The following is a 27,887-nucleotide window of genomic DNA, read 5'->3' on the forward strand; positions in this document are numbered from 1 at the left end:
AAAAGAAATGTAGGACAACATTGCCTCTGGTGGGATTCAAAACCACAACTTTTGAATGCCTTCTTTACATTACTCTTGAAAGCCAAAGCACTATCCATTGTGCCACAGAGCCAATCTTTTTAGGAGGTCGGACAGAAATGATCAAATAAAATAATGAGCTAGCAGCTGCTCATCAACTTTATGAAGTTGGTAGGAATCTATGATCCTGGATTTATGTTGAGCATTGAATAGCAAAAATGATATTCAACATGTCAAACCATACAATGCAGTTGGTTAAGTGTTAAGTCGACTCAAAAGGCATAGCACAGATAAAACAGCAAGGAGTTTAACAACTCCATATAAGAAGGTTTTGCAATTCCCTTAATGTAATATCTTATTCATCAAGCAGTGGAAACTTCAAGAGTGCATCTTCTTAAACATAACACACTGCCTGAACAGGAACTTCAAACCTGGACACTCATATTAAAAGTCTGCTGTGCCACTCACTGAACTATCCAGTGTCTACTAACTTTCATCTTTAATTCATCTTAAAACAATGTGGAAGGATACCAACCGACACTATATTTATGAATATGATTGCATATATTGACAAGCATTATGTAGCGTTTGATAGTGAACTGATATTTCAAACTTTTGAAACCTCAGCATTAAATGTCATCTATTTTAAGTCCTGAAATATGTACTATCTCATTTTCTGCTGACTTAGAATTCATGCTTCTTCAGTGACAGTATACAATTGAGAAAGGGCCGAAACTCCTACTATCTAGTAAATTATATTTTCATCAGTACACCTGACAATTTCCTCTTGCATATTGATTATACAATGTTTTCTATTCAAGCACTCTTTGTTTAAAACAGGCCTTCTTTCAAAGGCTATTTTGGTAAATGATTTTGGGTGAAGCTGAAGCTGCATTGTTTATTGCTATTTCAATTCGTTATGAAAGAAATTGAGCAATAATATTGACTCTGGTGGGATTCGAACCCACAGCCTTTGAATGCCTTTTTTAACATTTTCCTAGAAGTCCAATGCACTATCCATTGCGCCACAGAGCCAACCTGCACCAAGAAACTTTTCAGAAATTCTGAAATAAAATAATGAGCAAGCAACTGATGATCAACTTTACAAAGTTGATAGGATACTATAATCATGGTTACATGTTGAGCATTGCATGGGGAAAAAGATATTCAACATGCCAAACTACATGATACAGTTGGATAAGTCTACTCAAAAGGCCTCTGACGGATAAAATCTTGACAATTTAAAAAACTCCATTTAAGAAGGTTTTGCAATTCTGTCAATGTAATATCTTGTTCATCATGCAATAGAAACTAAAAGAGTACTTCTTCTTAAACATAGCACCCCGCCTGCACAGGGACGTGAACCCTGGACCCTCAGATTAAAAGTCTGATGCTCTACCGACTGAGCTATCCAGGCTCTGCTTACTCTTATCTTCAAATCACATTAAAACAATTTGGAAGGATACCAACCTTACATTTACTGACAATCATTTATTATTATCATTACATATATTGATAATCAATATGTAGAGTTTTATCATGAATTGATATTTCAAGCTTTTGACATCTCAGCATTATATTTTATCTCTTTAAGTCCTGAAATTTGTACCATCTCATTTTCTGCTGATTCGGAATTCATGCTTCTTCATTGACAATACACAATTAAGAAAGGACCAAAAACTCTTACTGCCTAATACATTATATTTTACTCAGTCTACCTGTCAATTTCCTCTTATATGTAGATTATACAATATTTTCTATTCAAGTGGTGTCGGTTGAAAAAAGGGCTTCTTTCAAAGGCCATTTTGGTGAATGATTTCAGAGCAAGAAGAAGCTGCATTATTTATTGCAATTTCAATTCATTATAAAAGAAATGTAGGACAACATTGCCTCTGGTGGGATTCAAAACCACAACTTTTGAATGCCTTCTTTACATTACTCTTGAAAGCCAAAGCACTATCCATTGTGCCACAGAGCCAATCTTTTTAGGAGGTCGGACAGAAATGATCAAATAAAATAATGAGCTAGCAGCTGCTCATCAACTTTATGAAGTTGGTAGGAATCTATGATCCTGGATTTATGTTGAGCATTGAATAGCAAAAATGATATTCAACATGTCAAACCATACAATGCAGTTGGTTAAGTGTTAAGTCGACTCAAAAGGCATAGCACAGATAAAACAGCAAGGAGTTTAACAACTCCATATAAGAAGGTTTTGCAATTCCCTTAATGTAATATCTTATTCATCAAGCAGTGGAAACTTCAAGAGTGCATCTTCTTAAACATAACACACTGCTTGAACAGGAACTTCAAACCTGGACACTCATATTAAAAGTCTGCTGTGCCACTCACTGAACTATCCAGTGTCTATTAACTTTCATCTTCAATTCATCTTAAAACAATGTGGAAGGATACCAACCGACACTATATTTATGAATATGATTGCATATATTGACAAGCATTATGTAGCGTTTGATAGTGAACTGATATTTCAAACTTTTGAAACCTCAGCATTAAATGTCATCTATTTTAAGTCCTGAAATATGTACTATCTCATTTTCTGCTGACTTAGAATTCATGCTTCTTCAGTGACAGTATACAATTGAGAAAGGGCCGAAACTCCTACTATCTAGTAAATTATATTTTCATCAGTACACCTGACAATTTCCTCTTGCATATTGATTATACAATGTTTTCTATTCAAGCACTCTTTGTTTAAAACAGGCCTTCTTTCAAAGGCTATTTTGGTAAATGATTTTGGGTGAAGCTGAAGCTGCATTGTTTATTGCTATTTCAATTCGTTATGAAAGAAATTGAGCAATAATATTGACTCTGGTGGGATTCGAACCCACAGCCTTTGAATGCCTTTTTTAACATTTTCCTAGAAGTCCAATGCGCTATCCATTGCGCCACAGAGCCAACCTGCACCAAGAAACTTTTCAGAAATTCTGAAATAAAATAATGAGCAAGCAACTGATGATCAACTTTACAAAGTTGATAGGATACTATAATCATGGTTACATGTTGAGCATTGCATGGGGAAAAAGATATTCAACATGCCAAACTACATGATACAGTTGGATAAGTCTACTCAAAAGGCCTCTGACGGATACAATCTTGACAATTTAAAAAACTCCATTTAAGAAGGTTTTGCAATTCTGTCAATGTAATATCTTGTTCATCATGCAATAGAAACTAAAAGAGTACTTCTTCTTAAACATAGCACCCCGCCTGCACAGGGACGTGAACCCTGGACCCTCAGATTAAAAGTCTGATGCTCTACCGACTGAGCTATCCAGGCTCTGCTTACTCTAATCTTCAAATCACATTAAAACAATTTGGAAGGATACCAACCTTACATTTACTGACAATCATTTATTATTATCATTACATATATTGATAATCAATATGTAGAGTTTTATCATGAATTGATATTTCAAGCTTTTGACATCTCAGCATTATATTTTATCTCTTTAAGTCCTGAAATTTGTACCATCTCATTTTCTGCTGATTCGGAATTCATGCTTCTTCATTGACAATACACAATTAAGAAAGGACCAAAAACTCTTACTGCCTAATACATTATATTTTACTCAGTCTACCTGTCAATTTCCTCTTATATGTAGATTATACAATATTTTCTATTCAAGTGGTGTCGGTTGAAAAAAGGGCTTCTTTCAAAGGCCATTTTGGTGAATGATTTCAGAGCAAGAAGAAGCTGCATTATTTATTGCAATTTCAATTCATTATAAAAGAAATGTAGGACAACATTGCCTCTGGTGGGATTCAAAACCACAACTTTTGAATGCCTTCTTTACATTACTCTTGAAAGCCAAAGCACTATCCATTGTGCCACAGAGCCAATCTTTTTAGGAGGTCGGACAGAAATGATCAAATAAAATAATGAGCTAGCAGCTGCTCATCAACTTTATGAAGTTGTTAGGAATCTATGATCCTGGATTTATGTTGAGCATTGAATAGCAAAAATGATATTCAACATGTCAAACCATACAATGCAGTTGGTTAAGTGTTAAGTCGACTCAAAAGGCATAGCACAGATAAAACAGCAAGGAGTTTAACAACTCCATATAAGAAGGTTTTGCAATTCCCTTAATGTAATATCTTATTCATCAAGCAGTGGAAACTTCAAGAGTGCATCTTCTTAAACATAACACACTGCCTGAACAGGAACTTCAAACCTGGACACTCATATTAAAAGTCTGCTGTGCCACTCACTGAACTATCCAGTGTCTACTAACTTTCATCTTCAATTCATCTTAAAACAATGTGGAAGGATTCCAACCGACACTATATTTATGAATATGATTGCATATATTGACAAGCATTATGTAGCGTTTGATAGTGAACTGATATTTCAAACTTTTGAAACCTCAGCATTAAATGTCATCTATTTTAAGTCCTGAAATATGTACTATCTCATTTTCTGCTGACTTAGAATTCATGCTTCTTCAGTGACAGTATACAATTGAGAAAGGGCCGAAACTCCTACTATCTAGTAAATTATATTTTCATCAGTACACCTGACAATTTCCTCTTGCATATTGATTATACAATGTTTTCTATTCAAGCACTCTTTGTTTAAAACAGGCCTTCTTTCAAAGGCTATTTTGGTAAATGATTTTGGGTGAAGCTGAAGCTGCATTGTTTATTGCTATTTCAATTCGTTATGAAAGAAATTGAGCAATAATATTGACTCTGGTGGGATTCGAACCCACAGCCTTTGAATGCCTTTTTTAACATTTTCCTAGAAGTCCAATGCGCTATCCATTGCGCCACAGAGCCAACCTGCACCAAGAAACTTTTCAGAAATTCTGAAATAAAATAATGAGCAAGCAACTGATGATCAACTTTACAAAGTTGATAGGATACTATAATCATGGTTACATGTTGAGCATTGCATGGGGAAAAAGATATTCAACATGCCAAACTACATGATACAGTTGGATAAGTCTACTCAAAAGGCCTCTGACGGATAAAATCTTGACAATTTAAAAAACTCCATTTAAGAAGGTTTTGCAATTCTGTCAATGTAATATCTTGTTCATCATGCAATAGAAACTAAAAGAGTACTTCTTCTTAAACATAGCACCCCGCCTGCACAGGGACGTGAACCCTGGACCCTCAGATTAAAAGTCTGATGCTCTACCGACTGAGCTATCCAGGCTCTGCTTACTCTTATCTTCAAATCACATTAAAACAATTTGGAAGGATACCAACCTTACATTTACTGACAATCATTTATTATTATCATTACATATATTGATAATCAATATGTAGAGTTTTATCATGAATTGATATTTCAAGCTTTTGACATCTCAGCATTATATTTTATCTCTTTAAGTCCTGAAATTTGTACCATCTCATTTTCTGCTGATTCGGAATTCATGCTTCTTCATTGACAATACACAATTAAGAAAGGACCAAAAACTCTTACTGCCTAATACATTATATTTTACTCAGTCTACCTGTCAATTTCCTCTTATATGTAGATTATACAATATTTTCTATTCAAGTGGTGTCGGTTGAAAAAAGGGCTTCTTTCAAAGGCCATTTTGGTGAATGATTTCAGAGCAAGAAGAAGCTGCATTATTTATTGCAATTTCAATTCATTATAAAAGAAATGTAGGACAACATTGCCTCTGGTGGGATTCAAAACCACAACTTTTGAATGCCTTCTTTACATTACTCTTGAAAGCCAAAGCACTATCCATTGTGCCACAGAGCCAATCTTTTTAGGAGGTCGGACAGAAATGATCAAATAAAATAATGAGCTAGCAGCTGCTCATCAACTTTATGAAGTTGGTAGGAATCTATGATCCTGGATTTATGTTGAGCATTGAATAGCAAAAATGATATTCAACATGTCAAACCATACAATGCAGTTGGTTAAGTGTTAAGTCGACTCAAAAGGCATAGCACAGATAAAACAGCAAGGAGTTTAACAACTCCATATAAGAAGGTTTTGCAATTCCCTTAATGTAATATCTTATTCATCAAGCAGTGGAAACTTCAAGAGTGCATCTTCTTAAACATAACACACTGCTTGAACAGGAACTTCAAACCTGGACACTCATATTAAAAGTCTGCTGTGCCACTCACTGAACTATCCAGTGTCTATTAACTTTCATCTTCAATTCATCTTAAAACAATGTGGAAGGATACCAACCGACACTATATTTATGAATATGATTGCATATATTGACAAGCATTATGTAGCGTTTGATAGTGAACTGATATTTCAAACTTTTGAAACCTCAGCATTAAATGTCATCTATTTTAAGTCCTGAAATATGTACTATCTCATTTTCTGCTGACTTAGAATTCATGCTTCTTCAGTGACAGTATACAATTGAGAAAGGGCCGAAACTCCTACTATCTAGTAAATTATATTTTCATCAGTACACCTGACAATTTCCTCTTGCATATTGATTATACAATGTTTTCTATTCAAGCACTCTTTGTTTAAAACAGGCCTTCTTTCAAAGGCTATTTTGGTAAATGATTTTGGGTGAAGCTGAAGCTGCATTGTTTATTGCTATTTCAATTCGTTATGAAAGAAATTGAGCAATAATATTGACTCTGGTGGTATTCGAACCCACAGCCTTTGAATGCCTTTTTTAACATTTTCCTAGAAGTCCAATGCGCTATCCATTGCGCCACAGAGCCAACCTGCACCAAGAAACTTTTCAGAAATTCTGAAATAAAATAATGAGCAAGCAACTGATGATCAACTTTACAAAGTTGATAGGATACTATAATCATGGTTACATGTTGAGCATTGCATGGGGAAAAAGATATTCAACATGCCAAACTACATGATACAGTTGGATAAGTCTACTCAAAAGGCCTCTGACGGATAAAATCTTGACAATTTAAAAAACTCCATTTAAGAAGGTTTTGCAATTCTGTCAATGTAATATCTTGTTCATCATGCAATAGAAACTAAAAGAGTACTTCTTCTTAAACATAGCACCCCGCCTGCACAGGGACGTGAACCCTGGACCCTCAGATTAAAAGTCTGATGCTCTACCGACTGAGCTATCCAGGCTCTGCTTACTCTAATCTTCAAATCACATTAAAACAATTTGGAAGGATACCAACCTTACATTTACTGACAATCATTTATTATTATCATTACATATATTGATAATCAATATGTAGAGTTTTATCATGAATTGATATTTCAAGCTTTTGACATCTCAGCATTATATTTTATCTCTTTAAGTCCTGAAATTTGTACCATCTCATTTTCTGCTGATTCGGAATTCATGCTTCTTCATTGACAATACACAATTAAGAAAGGACCAAAAACTCTTACTGCCTAATACATTATATTTTACTCAGTCTACCTGTCAATTTCCTCTTATATGTAGATTATACAATATTTTCTATTCAAGTGGTGTCGGTTGAAAAAAGGGCTTCTTTCAAAGGCCATTTTGGTGAATGATTTCAGAGCAAGAAGAAGCTGCATTATTTATTGCAATTTCAATTCATTATAAAAGAAATGTAGGACAACATTGCCTCTGGTGGGATTCAAAACCACAACTTTTGAATGCCTTCTTTACATTACTCTTGAAAGCCAAAGCACTATCCATTGTGCCACAGAGCCAATCTTTTTAGGAGGTCGGACAGAAATGATCAAATAAAATAATGAGCTAGCAGCTGCTCATCAACTTTATGAAGTTGTTAGGAATCTATGATCCTGGATTTATGTTGAGCATTGAATAGCAAAAATGATATTCAACATGTCAAACCATACAATGCAGTTGGTTAAGTGTTAAGTCGACTCAAAAGGCATAGCACAGATAAAACAGCAAGGAGTTTAACAACTCCATATAAGAAGGTTTTGCAATTCCCTTAATGTAATATCTTATTCATCAAGCAGTGGAAACTTCAAGAGTGCATCTTCTTAAACATAACACACTGCCTGAACAGGAACTTCAAACCTGGACACTCATATTAAAAGTCTGCTGTGCCACTCACTGAACTATCCAGTGTCTACTAACTTTCATCTTCAATTCATCTTAAAACAATGTGGAAGGATTCCAACCGACACTATATTTATGAATATGATTGCATATATTGACAAGCATTATGTAGCGTTTGATAGTGAACTGATATTTCAAACTTTTGAAACCTCAGCATTAAATGTCATCTATTTTAAGTCCTGAAATATGTACTATCTCATTTTCTGCTGACTTAGAATTCATGCTTCTTCAGTGACAGTATACAATTGAGAAAGGGCCGAAACTCCTACTATCTAGTAAATTATATTTTCATCAGTACACCTGACAATTTCCTCTTGCATATTGATTATACAATGTTTTCTATTCAAGCACTCTTTGTTTAAAACAGGCCTTCTTTCAAAGGCTATTTTGGTAAATGATTTTGGGTGAAGCTGAAGCTGCATTGTTTATTGCTATTTCAATTCATTATGAAAGAAATTGAGCAATAATATTGACTCTGGTGGGATTCGAACCCACAGCCTTTGAATGCCTTTTTTAACATTTTCCTAGAAGTCCAATGCGCTATCCATTGCGCCACAGAGCCAACCTGCACCAAGAAACTTTTCAGAAATTCTGAAATAAAATAATGAGCAAGCAACTGATGATCAACTTTACAAAGTTGATAGGATACTATAATCATGGTTACATGTTGAGCATTGCATGGGGAAAAAGATATTCAACATGCCAAACTACATGATACAGTTGGATAAGTCTACTCAAAAGGCCTCTGACGGATAAAATCTTGACAATTTAAAAAACTCCATTTAAGAAGGTTTTGCAATTCTGTCAATGTAATATCTTGTTCATCATGCAATAGAAACTAAAAGAGTACTTCTTCTTAAACATAGCACCCCGCCTGCACAGGGACGTGAACCCTGGACCCTCAGATTAAAAGTCTGATGCTCTACCGACTGAGCTATCCAGGCTCTGCTTACTCTAATCTTCAAATCACATTAAAACAATTTGGAAGGATACCAACCTTACATTTACTGACAATCATTTATTATTATCATTACATATATTGATAATCAATATGTAGAGTTTTATCATGAATTGATATTTCAAGCTTTTGACATCTCAGCATTATATTTTATCTCTTTAAGTCCTGAAATTTGTACCATCTCATTTTCTGCTGATTCGGAATTCATGCTTCTTCATTGACAATACACAATTAAGAAAGGACCAAAAACTCTTACTGCCTAATACATTATATTTTACTCAGTCTACCTGTCAATTTCCTCTTATATGTAGATTATACAATATTTTCTATTCAAGTGGTGTCGGTTGAAAAAAGGGCTTCTTTCAAAGGCCATTTTGGTGAATGATTTCAGAGCAAGAAGAAGCTGCATTATTTATTGCAATTTCAATTCATTATAAAAGAAATGTAGGACAACATTGCCTCTGGTGGGATTCAAAACCACAACTTTTGAATGCCTTCTTTACATTACTCTTGAAAGCCAAAGCACTATCCATTGTGCCACAGAGCCAATCTTTTTAGGAGGTCGGACAGAAATGATCAAATAAAATAATGAGCTAGCAGCTGCTCATCAACTTTATGAAGTTGTTAGGAATCTATGATCCTGGATTTATGTTGAGCATTGAATAGCAAAAATGATATTCAACATGTCAAACCATACAATGCAGTTGGTTAAGTGTTAAGTCGACTCAAAAGGCATAGCACAGATAAAACAGCAAGGAGTTTAACAACTCCATATAAGAAGGTTTTGCAATTCCCTTAATGTAATATCTTATTCATCAAGCAGTGGAAACTTCAAGAGTGCATCTTCTTAAACATAACACACTGCCTGAACAGGAACTTCAAACCTGGACACTCATATTAAAAGTCTGCTGTGCCACTCACTGAACTATCCAGTGTCTACTAACTTTCATCTTCAATTCATCTTAAAACAATGTGGAAGGATTCCAACCGACACTATATTTATGAATATGATTGCATATATTGACAAGCATTATGTAGCGTTTGATAGTGAACTGATATTTCAAACTTTTGAAACCTCAGCATTAAATGTCATCTATTTTAAGTCCTGAAATATGTACTATCTCATTTTCTGCTGACTTAGAATTCATGCTTCTTCAGTGACAGTATACAATTGAGAAAGGGCCGAAACTCCTACTATCTAGTAAATTATATTTTCATCAGTACACCTGACAATTTCCTCTTGCATATTGATTATACAATGTTTTCTATTCAAGCACTCTTTGTTTAAAACAGGCCTTCTTTCAAAGGCTATTTTGGTAAATGATTTTGGGTGAAGCTGAAGCTGCATTGTTTATTGCTATTTCAATTCGTTATGAAAGAAATTGAGCAATAATATTGACTCTGGTGGGATTCGAACCCACAGCCTTTGAATGCCTTTTTTAACATTTTCCTAGAAGTCCAATGCGCTATCCATTGCGCCACAGAGCCAACCTGCACCAAGAAACTTTTCAGAAATTCTGAAATAAAATAATGAGCAAGCAACTGATGATCAACTTTACAAAGTTGATAGGATACTATAATCATGGTTACATGTTGAGCATTGCATGGGGAAAAAGATATTCAACATGCCAAACTACATGATACAGTTGGATAAGTCTACTCAAAAGGCCTCTGACGGATAAAATCTTGACAATTTAAAAAACTCCATTTAAGAAGGTTTTGCAATTCTGTCAATGTAATATCTTGTTCATCATGCAATAGAAACTAAAAGAGTACTTCTTCTTAAACATAGCACCCCGCCTGCACAGGGACGTGAACCCTGGACCCTCAGATTAAAAGTCTGATGCTCTACCGACTGAGCTATCCAGGCTCTGCTTACTCTTATCTTCAAATCACATTAAAACAATTTGGAAGGATACCAACCTTACATTTACTGACAATCATTTATTATTATCATTACATATATTGATAATCAATATGTAGAGTTTTATCATGAATTGATATTTCAAGCTTTTGACATCTCAGCATTATATTTTATCTCTTTAAGTCCTGAAATTTGTACCATCTCATTTTCTGCTGATTCGGAATTCATGCTTCTTCATTGACAATACACAATTAAGAAAGGACCAAAAACTCTTACTGCCTAATACATTATATTTTACTCAGTCTACCTGTCAATTTCCTCTTATATGTAGATTATACAATATTTTCTATTCAAGTGGTGTCGGTTGAAAAAAGGGCTTCTTTCAAAGGCCATTTTGGTGAATGATTTCAGAGCAAGAAGAAGCTGCATTATTTATTGCAATTTCAATTCATTATAAAAGAAATGTAGGACAACATTGCCTCTGGTGGGATTCAAAACCACAACTTTTGAATGCCTTCTTTACATTACTCTTGAAAGCCAAAGCACTATCCATTGTGCCACAGAGCCAATCTTTTTAGGAGGTCGGACAGAAATGATCAAATAAAATAATGAGCTAGCAGCTGCTCATCAACTTTATGAAGTTGGTAGGAATCTATGATCCTGGATTTATGTTGAGCATTGAATAGCAAAAATGATATTCAACATGTCAAACCATACAATGCAGTTGGTTAAGTGTTAAGTCGACTCAAAAGGCATAGCACAGATAAAACAGCAAGGAGTTTAACAACTCCATATAAGAAGGTTTTGCAATTCCCTTAATGTAATATCTTATTCATCAAGCAGTGGAAACTTCAAGAGTGCATCTTCTTAAACATAACACACTGCTTGAACAGGAACTTCAAACCTGGACACTCATATTAAAAGTCTGCTGTGCCACTCACTGAACTATCCAGTGTCTATTAACTTTCATCTTCAATTCATCTTAAAACAATGTGGAAGGATACCAACCGACACTATATTTATGAATATGATTGCATATATTGACAAGCATTATGTAGCGTTTGATAGTGAACTGATATTTCAAACTTTTGAAACCTCAGCATTAAATGTCATCTATTTTAAGTCCTGAAATATGTACTATCTCATTTTCTGCTGACTTAGAATTCATGCTTCTTCAGTGACAGTATACAATTGAGAAAGGGCCGAAACTCCTACTATCTAGTAAATTATATTTTCATCAGTACACCTGACAATTTCCTCTTGCATATTGATTATACAATGTTTTCTATTCAAGCACTCTTTGTTTAAAACAGGCCTTCTTTCAAAGGCTATTTTGGTAAATGATTTTGGGTGAAGCTGAAGCTGCATTGTTTATTGCTATTTCAATTCGTTATGAAAGAAATTGAGCAATAATATTGACTCTGGTGGTATTCGAACCCACAGCCTTTGAATGCCTTTTTTAACATTTTCCTAGAAGTCCAATGCGCTATCCATTGCGCCACAGAGCCAACCTGCACCAAGAAACTTTTCAGAAATTCTGAAATAAAATAATGAGCAAGCAACTGATGATCAACTTTACAAAGTTGATAGGATACTATAATCATGGTTACATGTTGAGCATTGCATGGGGAAAAAGATATTCAACATGCCAAACTACATGATACAGTTGGATAAGTCTACTCAAAAGGCCTCTGACGGATAAAATCTTGACAATTTAAAAAACTCCATTTAAGAAGGTTTTGCAATTCTGTCAATGTAATATCTTGTTCATCATGCAATAGAAACTAAAAGAGTACTTCTTCTTAAACATAGCACCCCGCCTGCACAGGGACGTGAACCCTGGACCCTCAGATTAAAAGTCTGATGCTCTACCGACTGAGCTATCCAGGCTCTGCTTACTCTAATCTTCAAATCACATTAAAACAATTTGGAAGGATACCAACCTTACATTTACTGACAATCATTTATTATTATCATTACATATATTGATAATCAATATGTAGAGTTTTATCATGAATTGATATTTCAAGCTTTTGACATCTCAGCATTATATTTTATCTCTTTAAGTCCTGAAATTTGTACCATCTCATTTTCTGCTGATTCGGAATTCATGCTTCTTCATTGACAATACACAATTAAGAAAGGACCAAAAACTCTTACTGCCTAATACATTATATTTTACTCAGTCTACCTGTCAATTTCCTCTTATATGTAGATTATACAATATTTTCTATTCAAGTGGTGTCGGTTGAAAAAAGGGCTTCTTTCAAAGGCCATTTTGGTGAATGATTTCAGAGCAAGAAGAAGCTGCATTATTTATTGCAATTTCAATTCATTATAAAAGAAATGTAGGACAACATTGCCTCTGGTGGGATTCAAAACCACAACTTTTGAATGCCTTCTTTACATTACTCTTGAAAGCCAAAGCACTATCCATTGTGCCACAGAGCCAATCTTTTTAGGAGGTCGGACAGAAATGATCAAATAAAATAATGAGCTAGCAGCTGCTCATCAACTTTATGAAGTTGTTAGGAATCTATGATCCTGGATTTATGTTGAGCATTGAATAGCAAAAATGATATTCAACATGTCAAACCATACAATGCAGTTGGTTAAGTGTTAAGTCGACTCAAAAGGCATAGCACAGATAAAACAGCAAGGAGTTTAACAACTCCATATAAGAAGGTTTTGCAATTCCCTTAATGTAATATCTTATTCATCAAGCAGTGGAAACTTCAAGAGTGCATCTTCTTAAACATAACACACTGCCTGAACAGGAACTTCAAACCTGGACACTCATATTAAAAGTCTGCTGTGCCACTCACTGAACTATCCAGTGTCTACTAACTTTCATCTTCAATTCATCTTAAAACAATGTGGAAGGATTCCAACCGACACTATATTTATGAATATGATTGCATATATTGACAAGCATTATGTAGCGTTTGATAGTGAACTGATATTTCAAACTTTTGAAACCTCAGCATTAAATGTCATCTATTTTAAGTCCTGAAATATGTACTATCTCATTTTCTGCTGACTTAGAATTCATGCTTCTTCAGTGACAGTATACAATTGAGAAAGGGCCGAAACTCCTACTATCTAGTAAATTATATTTTCATCAGTACACCTGACAATTTCCTCTTGCATATTGATTATACAATGTTTTCTATTCAAGCACTCTTTGTTTAAAACAGGCCTTCTTTCAAAGGCTATTTTGGTAAATGATTTTGGGTGAAGCTGAAGCTGCATTGTTTATTGCTATTTCAATTCATTATGAAAGAAATTGAGCAATAATATTGACTCTGGTGGGATTCGAACCCACAGCCTTTGAATGCCTTTTTTAACATTTTCCTAGAAGTCCAATGCGCTATCCATTGCGCCACAGAGCCAACCTGCACCAAGAAACTTTTCAGAAATTCTGAAATAAAATAATGAGCAAGCAACTGATGATCAACTTTACAAAGTTGATAGGATACTATAATCATGGTTACATGTTGAGCATTGCATGGGGAAAAAGATATTCAACATGCCAAACTACATGATACAGTTGGATAAGTCTACTCAAAAGGCCTCTGACGGATAAAATCTTGACAATTTAAAAAACTCCATTTAAGAAGGTTTTGCAATTCTGTCAATGTAATATCTTGTTCATCATGCAATAGAAACTAAAAGAGTACTTCTTCTTAAACATAGCACCCCGCCTGCACAGGGACGTGAACCCTGGACCCTCAGATTAAAAGTCTGATGCTCTACCGACTGAGCTATCCAGGCTCTGCTTACTCTAATCTTCAAATCACATTAAAACAATTTGGAAGGATACCAACCTTACATTTACTGACAATCATTTATTATTATCATTACATATATTGATAATCAATATGTAGAGTTTTATCATGAATTGATATTTCAAGCTTTTGACATCTCAGCATTATATTTTATCTCTTTAAGTCCTGAAATTTGTACCATCTCATTTTCTGCTGATTCGGAATTAATGCTTCTTCATTGACAATACACAATTAAGAAAGGACCAAAAACTCTTACTGCCTAATACATTATATTTTACTCAGTCTACCTGTCAATTTCCTCTTATATGTAGATTATACAATATTTTCTATTCAAGTGGTGTCGGTTGAAAAAAGGGCTTCTTTCAAAGGCCATTTTGGTGAATGATTTCAGAGCAAGAAGAAGCTGCATTATTTATTGCAATTTCAATTCATTATAAAAGAAATGTAGGACAACATTGCCTCTGGTGGGATTCAAAACCACAACTTTTGAATGCCTTCTTTACATTACTCTTGAAAGCCAAAGCACTATCCATTGTGCCACAGAGCCAATCTTTTTAGGAGGTCGGACAGAAATGATCAAATAAAATAATGAGCTAGCAGCTGCTCATCAACTTTATGAAGTTGTTAGGAATCTATGATCCTGGATTTATGTTGAGCATTGAATAGCAAAAATGATATTCAACATGTCAAACCATACAATGCAGTTGGTTAAGTGTTAAGTCGACTCAAAAGGCATAGCACAGATAAAACAGCAAGGAGTTTAACAACTCCATATAAGAAGGTTTTGCAATTCCCTTAATGTAATATCTTATTCATCAAGCAGTGGAAACTTCAAGAGTGCATCTTCTTAAACATAACACACTGCCTGAACAGGAACTTCAAACCTGGACACTCATATTAAAAGTCTGCTGTGCCACTCACTGAACTATCCAGTGTCTACTAACTTTCATCTTCAATTCATCTTAAAACAATGTGGAAGGATTCCAACCGACACTATATTTATGAATATGATTGCATATATTGACAAGCATTATGTAGCGTTTGATAGTGAACTGATATTTCAAACTTTTGAAACCTCAGCATTAAATGTCATCTATTTTAAGTCCTGAAATATGTACTATCTCATTTTCTGCTGACTTAGAATTCATGCTTCTTCAGTGACAGTATACAATTGAGAAAGGGCCGAAACTCCTACTATCTAGTAAATTATATTTTCATCAGTACACCTGACAATTTCCTCTTGCATATTGATTATACAATGTTTTCTATTCAAGCACTCTTTGTTTAAAACAGGCCTTCTTTCAAAGGCTATTTTGGTAAATGATTTTGGGTGAAGCTGAAGCTGCATTGTTTATTGCTATTTCAATTCGTTATGAAAGAAATTGAGCAATAATATTGACTCTGGTGGGATTCGAACCCACAGCCTTTGAATGCCTTTTTTAACATTTTCCTAGAAGTCCAATGCGCTATCCATTGCGCCACAGAGCCAACCTGCACCAAGAAACTTTTCAGAAATTCTGAAATAAAATAATGAGCAAGCAACTGATGATCAACTTTACAAAGTTGATAGGATACTATAATCATGGTTACATGTTGAGCATTGCATGGGGAAAAAGATATTCAACATGCCAAACTACATGATACAGTTGGATAAGTCTACTCAAAAGGCCTCTGACGGATAAAATCTTGACAATTTAAAAAACTCCATTTAAGAAGGTTTTGCAATTCTGTCAATGTAATATCTTGTTCATCATGCAATAGAAACTAAAAGAGTACTTCTTCTTAAACATAGCACCCCGCCTGCACAGGGACGTGAACCCTGGACCCTCAGATTAAAAGTCTGATGCTCTACCGACTGAGCTATCCAGGCTCTGCTTACTCTTATCTTCAAATCACATTAAAACAATTTGGAAGGATACCAACCTTACATTTACTGACAATCATTTATTATTATCATTACATATATTGATAATCAATATGTAGAGTTTTATCATGAATTGATATTTCAAGCTTTTGACATCTCAGCATTATATTTTATCTCTTTAAGTCCTGAAATTTGTACCATCTCATTTTCTGCTGATTCGGAATTCATGCTTCTTCATTGACAATACACAATTAAGAAAGGACCAAAAACTCTTACTGCCTAATACATTATATTTTACTCAGTCTACCTGTCAATTTCCTCTTATATGTAGATTATACAATATTTTCTATTCAAGTGGTGTCGGTTGAAAAAAGGGCTTCTTTCAAAGGCCATTTTGGTGAATGATTTCAGAGCAAGAAGAAGCTGCATTATTTATTGCAATTTCAATTCATTATAAAAGAAATGTAGGACAACATTGCCTCTGGTGGGATTCAAAACCACAACTTTTGAATGCCTTCTTTACATTACTCTTGAAAGCCAAAGCACTATCCATTGTGCCACAGAGCCAATCTTTTTAGGAGGTCGGACAGAAATGATCAAATAAAATAATGAGCTAGCAGCTGCTCATCAACTTTATGAAGTTGGTAGGAATCTATGATCCTGGATTTATGTTGAGCATTGAATAGCAAAAATGATATTCAACATGTCAAACCATACAATGCAGTTGGTTAAGTGTTAAGTCGACTCAAAAGGCATAGCACAGATAAAACAGCAAGGAGTTTAACAACTCCATATAAGAAGGTTTTGCAATTCCCTTAATGTAATATCTTATTCATCAAGCAGTGGAAACTTCAAGAGTGCATCTTCTTAAACATAACACACTGCTTGAACAGGAACTTCAAACCTGGACACTCATATTAAAAGTCTGCTGTGCCACTCACTGAACTATCCAGTGTCTATTAACTTTCATCTTCAATTCATCTTAAAACAATGTGGAAGGATACCAACCGACACTATATTTATGAATATGATTGCATATATTGACAAGCATTATGTAGCGTTTGATAGTGAACTGATATTTCAAACTTTTGAAACCTCAGCATTAAATGTCATCTATTTTAAGTCCTGAAATATGTACTATCTCATTTTCTGCTGACTTAGAATTCATGCTTCTTCAGTGACAGTATACAATTGAGAAAGGGCCGAAACTCCTACTATCTAGTAAATTATATTTTCATCAGTACACCTGACAATTTCCTCTTGCATATTGATTATACAATGTTTTCTATTCAAGCACTCTTTGTTTAAAACAGGCCTTCTTTCAAAGGCTATTTTGGTAAATGATTTTGGGTGAAGCTGAAGCTGCATTGTTTATTGCTATTTCAATTCGTTATGAAAGAAATTGAGCAATAATATTGACTCTGGTGGTATTCGAACCCACAGCCTTTGAATGCCTTTTTTAACATTTTCCTAGAAGTCCAATGCGCTATCCATTGCGCCACAGAGCCAACCTGCACCAAGAAACTTTTCAGAAATTCTGAAATAAAATAATGAGCAAGCAACTGATGATCAACTTTACAAAGTTGATAGGATACTATAATCATGGTTACATGTTGAGCATTGCATGGGGAAAAAGATATTCAACATGCCAAACTACATGATACAGTTGGATAAGTCTACTCAAAAGGCCTCTGACGGATAAAATCTTGACAATTTAAAAAACTCCATTTAAGAAGGTTTTGCAATTCTGTCAATGTAATATCTTGTTCATCATGCAATAGAAACTAAAAGAGTACTTCTTCTTAAACATAGCACCCCGCCTGCACAGGGACGTGAACCCTGGACCCTCAGATTAAAAGTCTGATGCTCTACCGACTGAGCTATCCAGGCTCTGCTTACTCTAATCTTCAAATCACATTAAAACAATTTGGAAGGATACCAACCTTACATTTACTGACAATCATTTATTATTATCATTACATATATTGATAATCAATATGTAGAGTTTTATCATGAATTGATATTTCAAGCTTTTGACATCTCAGCATTATATTTTATCTCTTTAAGTCCTGAAATTTGTACCATCTCATTTTCTGCTGATTCGGAATTCATGCTTCTTCATTGACAATACACAATTAAGAAAGGACCAAAAACTCTTACTGCCTAATACATTATATTTTACTCAGTCTACCTGTCAATTTCCTCTTATATGTAGATTATACAATATTTTCTATTCAAGTGGTGTCGGTTGAAAAAAGGGCTTCTTTCAAAGGCCATTTTGGTGAATGATTTCAGAGCAAGAAGAAGCTGCATTATTTATTGCAATTTCAATTCATTATAAAAGAAATGTAGGACAACATTGCCTCTGGTGGGATTCAAAACCACAACTTTTGAATGCCTTCTTTACATTACTCTTGAAAGCCAAAGCACTATCCATTGTGCCACAGAGCCAATCTTTTTAGGAGGTCGGACAGAAATGATCAAATAAAATAATGAGCTAGCAGCTGCTCATCAACTTTATGAAGTTGTTAGGAATCTATGATCCTGGATTTATGTTGAGCATTGAATAGCAAAAATGATATTCAACATGTCAAACCATACAATGCAGTTGGTTAAGTGTTAAGTCGACTCAAAAGGCATAGCACAGATAAAACAGCAAGGAGTTTAACAACTCCATATAAGAAGGTTTTGCAATTCCCTTAATGTAATATCTTATTCATCAAGCAGTGGAAACTTCAAGAGTGCATCTTCTTAAACATAACACACTGCCTGAACAGGAACTTCAAACCTGGACACTCATATTAAAAGTCTGCTGTGCCACTCACTGAACTATCCAGTGTCTACTAACTTTCATCTTCAATTCATCTTAAAACAATGTGGAAGGATTCCAACCGACACTATATTTATGAATATGATTGCATATATTGACAAGCATTATGTAGCGTTTGATAGTGAACTGATATTTCAAACTTTTGAAACCTCAGCATTAAATGTCATCTATTTTAAGTCCTGAAATATGTACTATCTCATTTTCTGCTGACTTAGAATTCATGCTTCTTCAGTGACAGTATACAATTGAGAAAGGGCCGAAACTCCTACTATCTAGTAAATTATATTTTCATCAGTACACCTGACAATTTCCTCTTGCATATTGATTATACAATGTTTTCTATTCAAGCACTCTTTGTTTAAAACAGGCCTTCTTTCAAAGGCTATTTTGGTAAATGATTTTGGGTGAAGCTGAAGCTGCATTGTTTATTGCTATTTCAATTCGTTATGAAAGAAATTGAGCAATAATATTGACTCTGGTGGGATTCGAACCCACAGCCTTTGAATGCCTTTTTTAACATTTTCCTAGAAGTCCAATGCGCTATCCATTGCGCCACAGAGCCAACCTGCACCAAGAAACTTTTCAGAAATTCTGAAATAAAATAATGAGCAAGCAACTGATGATCAACTTTACAAAGTTGATAGGATACTATAATCATGGTTACATGTTGAGCATTGCATGGGGAAAAAGATATTCAACATGCCAAACTACATGATACAGTTGGATAAGTCTACTCAAAAGGCCTCTGACGGATAAAATCTTGACAATTTAAAAAACTCCATTTAAGAAGGTTTTGCAATTCTGTCAATGTAATATCTTGTTCATCATGCAATAGAAACTAAAAGAGTACTTCTTCTTAAACATAGCACCCCGCCTGCACAGGGACGTGAACCCTGGACCCTCAGATTAAAAGTCTGATGCTCTACCGACTGAGCTATCCAGGCTCTGCTTACTCTTATCTTCAAATCACATTAAAACAATTTGGAAGGATACCAACCTTACATTTACTGACAATCATTTATTATTATCATTACATATATTGATAATCAATATGTAGAGTTTTATCATGAATTGATATTTCAAGCTTTTGACATCTCAGCATTATATTTTATCTCTTTAAGTCCTGAAATTTGTACCATCTCATTTTCTGCTGATTCGGAATTCATGCTTCTTCATTGACAATACACAATTAAGAAAGGACCAAAAACTCTTACTGCCTAATACATTATATTTTACTCAGTCTACCTGTCAATTTCCTCTTATATGTAGATTATACAATATTTTCTATTCAAGTGGTGTCGGTTGAAAAAAGGGCTTCTTTCAAAGGCCATTTTGGTGAATGATTTCAGAGCAAGAAGAAGCTGCATTATTTATTGCAATTTCAATTCATTATAAAAGAAATGTAGGACAACATTGCCTCTGGTGGGATTCAAAACCACAACTTTTGAATGCCTTCTTTACATTACTCTTGAAAGCCAAAGCACTATCCATTGTGCCACAGAGCCAATCTTTTTAGGAGGTCGGACAGAAATGATCAAATAAAATAATGAGCTAGCAGCTGCTCATCAACTTTATGAAGTTGGTAGGAATCTATGATCCTGGATTTATGTTGAGCATTGAATAGCAAAAATGATATTCAACATGTCAAACCATACAATGCAGTTGGTTAAGTGTTAAGTCGACTCAAAAGGCATAGCACAGATAAAACAGCAAGGAGTTTAACAACTCCATATAAGAAGGTTTTGCAATTCCCTTAATGTAATATCTTATTCATCAAGCAGTGGAAACTTCAAGAGTGCATCTTCTTAAACATAACACACTGCTTGAACAGGAACTTCAAACCTGGACACTCATATTAAAAGTCTGCTGTGCCACTCACTGAACTATCCAGTGTCTATTAACTTTCATCTTCAATTCATCTTAAAACAATGTGGAAGGATACCAACCGACACTATATTTATGAATATGATTGCATATATTGACAAGCATTATGTAGCGTTTGATAGTGAACTGATATTTCAAACTTTTGAAACCTCAGCATTAAATGTCATCTATTTTAAGTCCTGAAATATGTACTATCTCATTTTCTGCTGACTTAGAATTCATGCTTCTTCAGTGACAGTATACAATTGAGAAAGGGCCGAAACTCCTACTATCTAGTAAATTATATTTTCATCAGTACACCTGACAATTTCCTCTTGCATATTGATTATACAATGTTTTCTATTCAAGCACTCTTTGTTTAAAACAGGCCTTCTTTCAAAGGCTATTTTGGTAAATGATTTTGGGTGAAGCTGAAGCTGCATTGTTTATTGCTATTTCAATTCGTTATGAAAGAAATTGAGCAATAATATTGACTCTGGTGGTATTCGAACCCACAGCCTTTGAATGCCTTTTTTAACATTTTCCTAGAAGTCCAATGCGCTATCCATTGCGCCACAGAGCCAACCTGCACCAAGAAACTTTTCAGAAATTCTGAAATAAAATAATGAGCAAGCAACTGATGATCAACTTTACAAAGTTGATAGGATACTATAATCATGGTTACATGTTGAGCATTGCATGGGGAAAAAGATATTCAACATGCCAAACTACATGATACAGTTGGATAAGTCTACTCAAAAGGCCTCTGACGGATAAAATCTTGACAATTTAAAAAACTCCATTTAAGAAGGTTTTGCAATTCTGTCAATGTAATATCTTGTTCATCATGCAATAGAAACTAAAAGAGTACTTCTTCTTAAACATAGCACCCCGCCTGCACAGGGACGTGAACCCTGGACCCTCAGATTAAAAGTCTGATGCTCTACCGACTGAGCTATCCAGGCTCTGCTTACTCTAATCTTCAAATCACATTAAAACAATTTGGAAGGATACCAACCTTACATTTACTGACAATCATTTATTATTATCATTACATATATTGATAATCAATATGTAGAGTTTTATCATGAATTGATATTTCAAGCTTTTGACATCTCAGCATTATATTTTATCTCTTTAAGTCCTGAAATTTGTACCATCTCATTTTCTGCTGATTCGGAATTCATGCTTCTTCATTGACAATACACAATTAAGAAAGGACCAAAAACTCTTACTGCCTAATACATTATATTTTACTCAGTCTACCTGTCAATTTCCTCTTATATGTAGATTATACAATATTTTCTATTCAAGTGGTGTCGGTTGAAAAAAGGGCTTCTTTCAAAGGCCATTTTGGTGAATGATTTCAGAGCAAGAAGAAGCTGCATTATTTATTGCAATTTCAATTCATTATAAAAGAAATGTAGGACAACATTGCCTCTGGTGGGATTCAAAACCACAACTTTTGAATGCCTTCTTTACATTACTCTTGAAAGCCAAAGCACTATCCATTGTGCCACAGAGCCAATCTTTTTAGGAGGTCGGACAGAAATGATCAAATAAAATAATGAGCTAGCAGCTGCTCATCAACTTTATGAAGTTGTTAGGAATCTATGATCCTGGATTTATGTTGAGCATTGAATAGCAAAAATGATATTCAACATGTCAAACCATACAATGCAGTTGGTTAAGTGTTAAGTCGACTCAAAAGGCATAGCACAGATAAAACAGCAAGGAGTTTAACAACTCCATATAAGAAGGTTTTGCAATTCCCTTAATGTAATATCTTATTCATCAAGCAGTGGAAACTTCAAGAGTGCATCTTCTTAAACATAACACACTGCCTGAACAGGAACTTCAAACCTGGACACTCATATTAAAAGTCTGCTGTGCCACTCACTGAACTATCCAGTGTCTACTAACTTTCATCTTCAATTCATCTTAAAACAATGTGGAAGGATTCCAACCGACACTATATTTATGAATATGATTGCATATATTGACAAGCATTATGTAGCGTTTGATAGTGAACTGATATTTCAAACTTTTGAAACCTCAGCATTAAATGTCATCTATTTTAAGTCCTGAAATATGTACTATCTCATTTTCTGCTGACTTAGAATTCATGCTTCTTCAGTGACAGTATACAATTGAGAAAGGGCCGAAACTCCTACTATCTAGTAAATTATATTTTCATCAGTACACCTGACAATTTCCTCTTGCATATTGATTATACAATGTTTTCTATTCAAGCACTCTTTGTTTAAAACAGGCCTTCTTTCAAAGGCTATTTTGGTAAATGATTTTGGGTGAAGCTGAAGCTGCATTGTTTATTGCTATTTCAATTCGTTATGAAAGAAATTGAGCAATAATATTGACTCTGGTGGGATTCGAACCCACAGCCTTTGAATGCCTTTTTTAACATTTTCCTAGAAGTCCAATGCGCTAGCCATTGCGCCACAGAGCCAACCTGCACCAAGAAACTTTTCAGAAATTCTGAAATAAAATAATGAGCAAGCAACTGATGATCAACTTTACAAAGTTGATAGGATACTATAATCATGGTTACATGTTGAGCATTGCATGGGGAAAAAGATATTCAACATGCCAAACTACATGATACAGTTGGATAAGTCTACTCAAAAGGCCTCTGACGGATAAAATCTTGACAATTTAAAAAACTCCATTTAAGAAGGTTTTGCAATTCTGTCAATGTAATATCTTGTTCATCATGCAATAGAAACTAAAAGAGTACTTCTTCTTAAACATAGCACCCCGCCTGCACAGGGACGTGAACCCTGGACCCTCAGATTAAAAGTCTGATGCTCTACCGACTGAGCTATCCAGGCTCTGCTTACTCTAATCTTCAAATCACATTAAAACAATTTGGAAGGATACCAACCTTACATTTACTGACAATCATTTATTATTATCATTACATATATTGATAATCAATATGTAGAGTTTTATCATGAATTGATATTTCAAGCTTTTGACATCTCAGCATTATATTTTATCTCTTTAAGTCCTGAAATTTGTACCATCTCATTTTCTGCTGATTCGGAATTAATGCTTCTTCATTGACAATACACAATTAAGAAAGGACCAAAAACTCTTACTGCCTAATACATTATATTTTACTCAGTCTACCTGTCAATTTCCTCTTATATGTAGATTATACAATATTTTCTATTCAAGTGGTGTCGGTTGAAAAAAGGGCTTCTTTCAAAGGCCATTTTGGTGAATGATTTCAGAGCAAGAAGAAGCTGCATTATTTATTGCAATTTCAATTCATTATAAAAGAAATGTAGGACAACATTGCCTCTGGTGGGATTCAAAACCACAACTTTTGAATGCCTTCTTTACATTACTCTTGAAAGCCAAAGCACTATCCATTGTGCCACAGAGCCAATCTTTTTAGGAGGTCGGACAGAAATGATCAAATAAAATAATGAGCTAGCAGCTGCTCATCAACTTTATGAAGTTGTTAGGAATCTATGATCCTGGATTTATGTTGAGCATTGAATAGCAAAAATGATATTCAACATGTCAAACCATACAATGCAGTTGGTTAAGTGTTAAGTCGACTCAAAAGGCATAGCACAGATAAAACAGCAAGGAGTTTAACAACTCCATATAAGAAGGTTTTGCAATTCCCTTAATGTAATATCTTATTCATCAAGCAGTGGAAACTTCAAGAGTGCATCTTCTTAAACATAACACACTGCCTGAACAGGAACTTCAAACCTGGACACTCATATTAAAAGTCTGCTGTGCCACTCACTGAACTATCCAGTGTCTACTAACTTTCATCTTCAATTCATCTTAAAACAATGTGGAAGGATTCCAACCGACACTATATTTATGAATATGATTGCATATATTGACAAGCATTATGTAGCGTTTGATAGTGAACTGATATTTCAAACTTTTGAAACCTCAGCATTAAATGTCATCTATTTTAAGTCCTGAAATATGTACTATCTCATTTTCTGCTGACTTAGAATTCATGCTTCTTCAGTGACAGTATACAATTGAGAAAGGGCCGAAACTCCTACTATCTAGTAAATTATATTTTCATCAGTACACCTGACAATTTCCTCTTGCATATTGATTATACAATGTTTTCTATTCAAGCACTCTTTGTTTAAAACAGGCCTTCTTTCAAAGGCTATTTTGGTAAATGATTTTGGGTGAAGCTGAAGCTGCATTGTTTATTGCTATTTCAATTCGTTATGAAAGAAATTGAGCAATAATATTGACTCTGGTGGGATTCGAACCCACAGCCTTTGAATGCCTTTTTTAACATTTTCCTAGAAGTCCAATGCGCTATCCATTGCGCCACAGAGCCAACCTGCACCAAGAAACTTTTCAGAAATTCTGAAATAAAATAATGAGCAAGCAACTGATGATCAACTTTACAAAGTTGATAGGATACTATAATCATGGTTACATGTTGAGCATTGCATGGGGAAAAAGATATTCAACATGCCAAACTACATGATACAGTTGGATAAGTCTACTCAAAAGGCCTCTGACGGATAAAATCTTGACAATTTAAAAAACTCCATTTAAGAAGGTTTTGCAATTCTGTCAATGTAATATCTTGTTCATCATGTAATAGAAACTAAAAGAGTACTTCTTCTTAAACATAGCACCCCGCCTGCACAGGGACGTGAACCCTGGACCCTCAGATTAAAAGTCTGATGCTCTACCGACTGAGCTATCCAGGCTCTGCTTACTCTTATCTTCAAATCACATTAAAACAATTTGGAAGGATACCAACCTTACATTTACTGACAATCATTTATTATTATCATTACATATATTGATAATCAATATGTAGAGTTTTATCATGAATTGATATTTCAAGCTTTTGACATCTCAGCATTATATTTTATCTCTTTAAGTCCTGAAATTTGTACCATCTCATTTTCTGCTGATTCGGAATTCATGCTTCTTCATTGACAATACACAATTAAGAAAGGACCAAAAACTCTTACTGCCTAATACATTATATTTTACTCAGTCTACCTGTCAATTTCCTCTTATATGTAGATTATACAATATTTTCTATTCAAGTGGTGTCGGTTGAAAAAAGGGCTTCTTTCAAAGGCCATTTTGGTGAATGATTTCAGAGCAAGAAGAAGCTGCATTATTTATTGCAATTTCAATTCATTATAAAAGAAATGTAGGACAACATTGCCTCTGGTGGGATTCAAAACCACAACTTTTGAATGCCTTCTTTACATTACTCTTGAAAGCCAAAGCACTATCCATTGTGCCACAGAGCCAATCTTTTTAGGAGGTCGGACAGAAATGATCAAATAAAATAATGAGCTAGCAGCTGCTCATCAACTTTATGAAGTTGTTAGGAATCTATGATCCTGGATTTATGTTGAGCATTGAATAGCAAAAATGATATTCAACATGTCAAACCATACAATGCAGTTGGTTAAGTGTTAAGTCGACTCAAAAGGCATAGCACAGATAAAACAGCAAGGAGTTTAACAACTCCATATAAGAAGGTTTTGCAATTCCCTTAATGTAATATCTTATTCATCAAGCAGTGGAAACTTCAAGAGTGCATCTTCTTAAACATAACACACTGCTTGAACAGGAACTTCAAACCTGGACACTCATATTAAAAGTCTGCTGTGCCACTCACTGAACTATCCAGTGTCTATTAACTTTCATCTTCAATTCATCTTAAAACAATGTGGAAGGATACCAACCGACACTATATTTATGAATATGATTGCATATATTGACAAGCATTATGTAGCGTTTGATAGTGAACTGATATTTCAAACTTTTGAAACCTCAGCATTAAATGTCATCTATTTTAAGTCCTGAAATATGTACTATCTCATTTTCTGCTGACTTAGAATTCATGCTTCTTCAGTGACAGTATACAATTGAGAAAGGGCCGAAACTCCTACTATCTAGTAAATTATATTTTCATCAGTACACCTGACAATTTCCTCTTGCATATTGATTATACAATGTTTTCTATTCAAGCACTCTTTGTTTAAAACAGGCCTTCTTTCAAAGGCTATTTTGGTAAATGATTTTGGGTGAAGCTGAAGCTGCATTGTTTATTGCTATTTCAATTCGTTATGAAAGAAATTGAGCAATAATATTGACTCTGGTGGTATTCGAACCCACAGCCTTTGAATGCCTTTTTTAACATTTTCCTAGAAGTCCAATGCGCTATCCATTGCGCCACAGAGCCAACCTGCACCAAGAAACTTTTCAGAAATTCTGAAATAAAATAATGAGCAAGCAACTGATGATCAACTTTACAAAGTTGATAGGATACTATAATCATGGTTACATGTTGAGCATTGCATGGGGAAAAAGATATTCAACATGCCAAACTACATGATACAGTTGGATAAGTCTACTCAAAAGGCCTCTGACGGATAAAATCTTGACAATTTAAAAAACTCCATTTAAGAAGGTTTTGCAATTCTGTCAATGTAATATCTTGTTCATCATGCAATAGAAACTAAAAGAGTACTTCTTCTTAAACATAGCACCCCGCCTGCACAGGGACGTGAACCCTGGACCCTCAGATTAAAAGTCTGATGCTCTACCGACTGAGCTATCCAGGCTCTGCTTACTCTAATCTTCAAATCACATTAAAACAATTTGGAAGGATACCAACCTTACATTTACTGACAATCATTT

The 27,887-nt window shown here is 34.6% G+C and overlaps 30 non-coding genes across 30 annotated transcripts; all 30 read right to left on the reverse strand.

Moving 5' to 3' along the window:
• Positions 1-961: 961 nt before the first annotated feature.
• TRNAR-UCU (transfer RNA arginine (anticodon UCU)) lies at positions 962-1,053 on the reverse strand. Its single transcript is given in 2 exon segments — positions 962-997; positions 1,017-1,053. It is a non-coding gene; the product is annotated as a tRNA-Arg (tRNA).
• A 309-nt stretch (positions 1,054-1,362) lies between these two features.
• TRNAK-UUU (transfer RNA lysine (anticodon UUU)) lies at positions 1,363-1,435 on the reverse strand. The gene has a single exon. It is a non-coding gene; the product is annotated as a tRNA-Lys (tRNA).
• Positions 1,436-2,845: 1,410 nt separating this feature from the next.
• On the reverse strand, positions 2,846-2,937 carry TRNAR-UCU (transfer RNA arginine (anticodon UCU)). The gene is given in 2 exon segments: positions 2,846-2,881; positions 2,901-2,937. It is a non-coding gene; the product is annotated as a tRNA-Arg (tRNA).
• A 309-nt stretch (positions 2,938-3,246) lies between these two features.
• On the reverse strand, positions 3,247-3,319 carry TRNAK-UUU (transfer RNA lysine (anticodon UUU)). The gene has a single exon. It is a non-coding gene; the product is annotated as a tRNA-Lys (tRNA).
• A 1,410-nt stretch (positions 3,320-4,729) lies between these two features.
• On the reverse strand, positions 4,730-4,821 carry TRNAR-UCU (transfer RNA arginine (anticodon UCU)). Its single transcript is given in 2 exon segments — positions 4,730-4,765; positions 4,785-4,821. It is a non-coding gene; the product is annotated as a tRNA-Arg (tRNA).
• A 309-nt stretch (positions 4,822-5,130) lies between these two features.
• Positions 5,131-5,203, reverse strand: TRNAK-UUU (transfer RNA lysine (anticodon UUU)). The gene has a single exon. It is a non-coding gene; the product is annotated as a tRNA-Lys (tRNA).
• Positions 5,204-6,613: 1,410 nt separating this feature from the next.
• On the reverse strand, positions 6,614-6,705 carry TRNAR-UCU (transfer RNA arginine (anticodon UCU)). Its single transcript is given in 2 exon segments — positions 6,614-6,649; positions 6,669-6,705. It is a non-coding gene; the product is annotated as a tRNA-Arg (tRNA).
• Positions 6,706-7,014: 309 nt separating this feature from the next.
• Positions 7,015-7,087, reverse strand: TRNAK-UUU (transfer RNA lysine (anticodon UUU)). Its single transcript has one exon. It is a non-coding gene; the product is annotated as a tRNA-Lys (tRNA).
• Positions 7,088-8,497: 1,410 nt separating this feature from the next.
• TRNAR-UCU (transfer RNA arginine (anticodon UCU)) lies at positions 8,498-8,589 on the reverse strand. The gene is given in 2 exon segments: positions 8,498-8,533; positions 8,553-8,589. It is a non-coding gene; the product is annotated as a tRNA-Arg (tRNA).
• A 309-nt stretch (positions 8,590-8,898) lies between these two features.
• Positions 8,899-8,971, reverse strand: TRNAK-UUU (transfer RNA lysine (anticodon UUU)). Its single transcript has one exon. It is a non-coding gene; the product is annotated as a tRNA-Lys (tRNA).
• Positions 8,972-10,381: 1,410 nt separating this feature from the next.
• TRNAR-UCU (transfer RNA arginine (anticodon UCU)) lies at positions 10,382-10,473 on the reverse strand. Its single transcript is given in 2 exon segments — positions 10,382-10,417; positions 10,437-10,473. It is a non-coding gene; the product is annotated as a tRNA-Arg (tRNA).
• A 309-nt stretch (positions 10,474-10,782) lies between these two features.
• On the reverse strand, positions 10,783-10,855 carry TRNAK-UUU (transfer RNA lysine (anticodon UUU)). The gene has a single exon. It is a non-coding gene; the product is annotated as a tRNA-Lys (tRNA).
• Positions 10,856-12,265: 1,410 nt separating this feature from the next.
• On the reverse strand, positions 12,266-12,357 carry TRNAR-UCU (transfer RNA arginine (anticodon UCU)). The gene is given in 2 exon segments: positions 12,266-12,301; positions 12,321-12,357. It is a non-coding gene; the product is annotated as a tRNA-Arg (tRNA).
• Positions 12,358-12,666: 309 nt separating this feature from the next.
• TRNAK-UUU (transfer RNA lysine (anticodon UUU)) lies at positions 12,667-12,739 on the reverse strand. The gene has a single exon. It is a non-coding gene; the product is annotated as a tRNA-Lys (tRNA).
• Positions 12,740-14,149: 1,410 nt separating this feature from the next.
• Positions 14,150-14,241, reverse strand: TRNAR-UCU (transfer RNA arginine (anticodon UCU)). The gene is given in 2 exon segments: positions 14,150-14,185; positions 14,205-14,241. It is a non-coding gene; the product is annotated as a tRNA-Arg (tRNA).
• Positions 14,242-14,550: 309 nt separating this feature from the next.
• Positions 14,551-14,623, reverse strand: TRNAK-UUU (transfer RNA lysine (anticodon UUU)). The gene has a single exon. It is a non-coding gene; the product is annotated as a tRNA-Lys (tRNA).
• A 1,410-nt stretch (positions 14,624-16,033) lies between these two features.
• Positions 16,034-16,125, reverse strand: TRNAR-UCU (transfer RNA arginine (anticodon UCU)). Its single transcript is given in 2 exon segments — positions 16,034-16,069; positions 16,089-16,125. It is a non-coding gene; the product is annotated as a tRNA-Arg (tRNA).
• A 309-nt stretch (positions 16,126-16,434) lies between these two features.
• On the reverse strand, positions 16,435-16,507 carry TRNAK-UUU (transfer RNA lysine (anticodon UUU)). Its single transcript has one exon. It is a non-coding gene; the product is annotated as a tRNA-Lys (tRNA).
• A 1,410-nt stretch (positions 16,508-17,917) lies between these two features.
• Positions 17,918-18,009, reverse strand: TRNAR-UCU (transfer RNA arginine (anticodon UCU)). The gene is given in 2 exon segments: positions 17,918-17,953; positions 17,973-18,009. It is a non-coding gene; the product is annotated as a tRNA-Arg (tRNA).
• A 309-nt stretch (positions 18,010-18,318) lies between these two features.
• On the reverse strand, positions 18,319-18,391 carry TRNAK-UUU (transfer RNA lysine (anticodon UUU)). Its single transcript has one exon. It is a non-coding gene; the product is annotated as a tRNA-Lys (tRNA).
• Positions 18,392-19,801: 1,410 nt separating this feature from the next.
• On the reverse strand, positions 19,802-19,893 carry TRNAR-UCU (transfer RNA arginine (anticodon UCU)). Its single transcript is given in 2 exon segments — positions 19,802-19,837; positions 19,857-19,893. It is a non-coding gene; the product is annotated as a tRNA-Arg (tRNA).
• Positions 19,894-20,202: 309 nt separating this feature from the next.
• On the reverse strand, positions 20,203-20,275 carry TRNAK-UUU (transfer RNA lysine (anticodon UUU)). The gene has a single exon. It is a non-coding gene; the product is annotated as a tRNA-Lys (tRNA).
• Positions 20,276-21,685: 1,410 nt separating this feature from the next.
• Positions 21,686-21,777, reverse strand: TRNAR-UCU (transfer RNA arginine (anticodon UCU)). The gene is given in 2 exon segments: positions 21,686-21,721; positions 21,741-21,777. It is a non-coding gene; the product is annotated as a tRNA-Arg (tRNA).
• Positions 21,778-22,086: 309 nt separating this feature from the next.
• On the reverse strand, positions 22,087-22,159 carry TRNAK-UUU (transfer RNA lysine (anticodon UUU)). The gene has a single exon. It is a non-coding gene; the product is annotated as a tRNA-Lys (tRNA).
• A 1,410-nt stretch (positions 22,160-23,569) lies between these two features.
• On the reverse strand, positions 23,570-23,661 carry TRNAR-UCU (transfer RNA arginine (anticodon UCU)). Its single transcript is given in 2 exon segments — positions 23,570-23,605; positions 23,625-23,661. It is a non-coding gene; the product is annotated as a tRNA-Arg (tRNA).
• Positions 23,662-23,970: 309 nt separating this feature from the next.
• Positions 23,971-24,043, reverse strand: TRNAK-UUU (transfer RNA lysine (anticodon UUU)). Its single transcript has one exon. It is a non-coding gene; the product is annotated as a tRNA-Lys (tRNA).
• A 1,410-nt stretch (positions 24,044-25,453) lies between these two features.
• Positions 25,454-25,545, reverse strand: TRNAR-UCU (transfer RNA arginine (anticodon UCU)). Its single transcript is given in 2 exon segments — positions 25,454-25,489; positions 25,509-25,545. It is a non-coding gene; the product is annotated as a tRNA-Arg (tRNA).
• A 309-nt stretch (positions 25,546-25,854) lies between these two features.
• Positions 25,855-25,927, reverse strand: TRNAK-UUU (transfer RNA lysine (anticodon UUU)). Its single transcript has one exon. It is a non-coding gene; the product is annotated as a tRNA-Lys (tRNA).
• A 1,410-nt stretch (positions 25,928-27,337) lies between these two features.
• On the reverse strand, positions 27,338-27,429 carry TRNAR-UCU (transfer RNA arginine (anticodon UCU)). Its single transcript is given in 2 exon segments — positions 27,338-27,373; positions 27,393-27,429. It is a non-coding gene; the product is annotated as a tRNA-Arg (tRNA).
• Positions 27,430-27,738: 309 nt separating this feature from the next.
• TRNAK-UUU (transfer RNA lysine (anticodon UUU)) lies at positions 27,739-27,811 on the reverse strand. The gene has a single exon. It is a non-coding gene; the product is annotated as a tRNA-Lys (tRNA).
• Positions 27,812-27,887: the final 76 nt, after the last annotated feature.

This window comes from Pleurodeles waltl, chromosome 4_2 (genome assembly GCF_031143425.1).
Source record: "Pleurodeles waltl isolate 20211129_DDA chromosome 4_2, aPleWal1.hap1.20221129, whole genome shotgun sequence".
In the NCBI taxonomy this organism is placed as follows: Eukaryota; Metazoa; Chordata; class Amphibia; order Caudata; family Salamandridae; genus Pleurodeles; species Pleurodeles waltl.